This window comes from Trachemys scripta, chromosome 4 (assembly GCF_013100865.1).
Source record: "Trachemys scripta elegans isolate TJP31775 chromosome 4, CAS_Tse_1.0, whole genome shotgun sequence".
Classification (NCBI taxonomy): Eukaryota; Metazoa; Chordata; order Testudines; family Emydidae; genus Trachemys; species Trachemys scripta.
The window spans coordinates 104867542-104871116 of NC_048301.1; the positions used below are offsets into that span (position 1 = coordinate 104867542).

General features: G+C 39.0%; 1 long non-coding RNA gene across 1 annotated transcript in view; it reads right to left on the reverse strand.

Annotated features, from left to right (window-relative positions):
* Nucleotides 1-285: 285 nt before the first annotated feature.
* The window catches only part of LOC117877287, a 37454-nt gene continuing 34164 nt past the window's right edge, over nt 286-3575 (reverse strand). Inside the window, exon 3 of the long non-coding RNA XR_004645670.1 lies at nt 286-413. This is a non-coding gene — a long non-coding RNA (uncharacterized LOC117877287). The remainder of the gene's footprint in view (nt 414-3575) is intronic.

Genomic DNA, 3575 nt, shown 5'->3' on the forward strand with positions numbered 1-3575 from the left:
TAAATACTTTATCCTGATCTCTGCTAGCCATGGAATTTCCTCTGTCTTTAAGTATGCTAGGAATAAAAGAAATCCTAGAAATGGTTTAGGCCATTACTAGATGGAGATGGTAAAATTGTTCATGCTAAACAAGTATGGTGTTTTTAAAAAAACACATGTTCTGGTTGGCAAGAAGCAGGATGATGTACTCATACGGGTAAGGAAGTAATTTCTAACCATCGTAATAGGATGTTAAATATCTGCTAGAAACAAATATTACAAACTAATCCAGTCACCTCAATGTTTTTATCCAAAAAAAAAAACAAAAAAACACACACCTTAAGACTGACCTCTAAGTCTCAGTGGAAGGCATTTTCTCCAGTCCTCAAATTGTTTGTGGTTCTCTTCTGCACCTTCTCCCATTTTCATGATCTCTTTAAAAAAAAAATATATAGACCGATGTACACAGTATTCCAGTATCTGTCTCACCCATGCCCTCTACAGAGGTAAAAAAATCACCTTCCTCCTTCTATACATACATCCAAAGAATGGCATTAGCGTTTTGCCACAGCTGCAGAGAGAGCTCATACAGAGTTACTTGTCCACTCTGTGAGGATTTTAGGGGTCAGTCACTGCCTTCTAGGATACAGGGCTCCATGCTGTAGGTCTGGCCTCCACTCCTAGTTCCTAGATATAGAACTGTGCATTTTGCTGAATTAAAAACATTAAAAACAAAAAAACGAACGCAGCTTATGCTGTGATCCTCCAGATCCCTCTGTATGACTCCTCTGTCCTCATCATTATTTACCTCTGACAATTTTTGTCATTCACAATTTTTTATCTGCAGTGATTTTATATTCATCTGAAGATCATTGATCAAAATTTTGAATAGCATCAGAACCCCATTAGAAACACCCCCATTTGATGATTCCCAACTTACAACTACTTTGAGATGTCAGTTAGCCTGCTCCCAAGCCATCTGTGTGCTTAAAACACTAGCACTGTACAATATCAGTAATCAGAATGTCGTGCAATACTCAAATACCTTCTAATGTCTATGTAGATTACATCTACACAGTTACCTTTAGCAAAATTTATAATCTCAATAAATGAAGTCAGGTTTGACAGTACCTAAAGCCATATTGACTCGCATTACCTATATTCTTTTCCTTTAGTTCTTTATTAACTGAATCCTGTATCAGCCCTTCCATTATTTTGTCTGGGATTGAGGCTAGCCTATGGTTACCCAGGTCATCTCACTTGCCCCTTTTTGAATACTGGCACACTTGAGTCTTCAGGAATTTGCTGGGTGTTCTAAGATTTATTTAACATTATCAAGTCTCAGACAACTCTTTTAGGACTCTTGTGTGCAAGTTTTTCAGGCCTGCAGATTTGAAAAGCACCTTTTATAGTAGGGTACTAAAGGGATTAAGGTCCACCAGAAAAGGGCCCTAATGAGTCAGTGGCTGGAAGTTAAGTCATTCAAATTTTTTAAGTGAGGGTGTTTAATCAAGGGAACACGCTACCAAGGGAAACTGTGGATTCTCCAGCTTGTGTTCAGATAATGACAGATGCCTTTCTGGAAGATATGCTTCAGTCAAATACCTGTTGTTTGGTTCAGTACAGGGGTAACTGAAATGTAGTGGCCTCTGATGTACAGGAGGTCAGACTAGATCTAAAGATCCATTCTGGACCCTTTTTGGGAAATTTTTTTTTTTTTAACATGGGGTACACTAAGTTTATTTGAGAAGGAAAGAGAAATGGAATACTACCATTGCTTGTAGCATGTTAAGTATATTGAGTTCCACTGTACAATGTTTGCAGCTTCTAATCCTTGAAAAGCCTAATTTTAGGACCAAAACTAATTGTGCTTGTTCTTAGCCAAAGATTGGACCTTCTGGAAAACTTGTACTTGATATTGTACCGCTTTTTCTGAGTTACTTGGGGTGAGAGGAATAACAATTAGCAGTAACTCAGCTGTCTAACAAAGCTGCAAGCATAGAGTATGCTAGTCCTCTGAGGACCAATTCTCCCATCTAATATTGAAACAAATGCCCGAAGTTCTACAGCCTGCAACTGGCTGAGTGTATTCAGTAGGGAATAATTTTAGTAGGACAGTAGATGGGGCAAAGGCTCTATCTGTCAGCAGGAGTCTGGGGCAAGGATGTGGGGATTCCTTTAGGCAGCTGGGATAACTTTGGGATTGAAATCCAAGACAAAAATCTCAAATGGGCAAAACACTAAAAAATATACTACAGGGAATAATCCTGCACTGGTGGAGACAGGGCCATGAACTATTGTACTTGACTTATGAGGAATTGCTGACCAGCTCAGACCTATGGTCCAAGTCCAGTCAGAAGGGAGAGCTACAACTTTTAACACACAACCTTAACATTTTCAATAAAAACAAAGTGGATGAAGAAAAATCTCCTGTTGCAGCATCTTGGTACATTTGCTTACTGAATTCTAAACTTCTATTCAACAAAAATAAGTAATATTCTGTGTAAGTACCTGTAGATTGTCATTGCAGGGACCACAGTTCTGCCTTATCCCCAAGTCATTTTAAAGTAGCTTACCTACTAGGCCCAAATAGCTAGCTATGTGCACAGCCAACTATGGCAGTAAAAATATCATTTTCACTGTACATGTAACTTTGTTTAAATTAGTTTCAATGGGGCTAGGGCTAGGAGTCAGAGGCGTGTTCCATTAACTTTAACCAGATAATAGTGAAGCAAAAAAATGAAAGATTCAGTAGGGAATTTTAAAAAATCCCAGGTACAGGAGCTAGACTAAATTGACATTTGTAGCTATATCACCTATCATGGTAGGAAGAGCACTTCAAATTTTTAAGAATAAATGAAGATCTCTCAAGTCCAGTGTTTCAATTAAACAGTGCTGCTATAGGTGATCCCTCCTGTGAGAGAGGACCATTCTAATTCAGGCCAATTCCATTCAGGGAATTGAACATGATGACCATAACCTTGACAATGACCCTGTACTAGGTAGGGAGCCAGGGCAGAGTGGATGGCGGGGGTCACATGTGCGTGGTGGCAGGCTTTGTTGCTGAGTAAACAAGTTTATACTTCAAGGCATTAGCAGAGCATGGACTGCCTGAGGCTATGATGAATTTTCTCATAGGTATGTTATGTAATTGTCTGTTAAAGCGTGCTACATCTTTGTCTGAAGCACTTGTCCCTTTTCTTGTTGCAGACAGGATATCTGCCTAGATGCACCATTGGTCTGAACAGATAAAAACTTAAACATTTTCTCTGTCTAGGTGAGTCCACAACCGTGGAACGGTGTATTCAGAGCCACCATTTAAATGCAAATAATCCATGTAAAATTACAAAATGTAAACATACACTGGAGCAGTTAAGATCCTCCGACTCCACAGCCACATTGCTCACATAAAGTTTAACTAGAAATTAAAAAGAACAGGAGTACTTGTGGCACCTTAGAGACTAACAAATTTATTAGAGCATAAGCTTTCGTGGACTACAGCCCACTTCTTCGGATGCATATAGAATGGAACATATATTGAGGAGATATATATACACACATACAGAGAGCATAAACAGGTGGGAGTTGTCTTACCA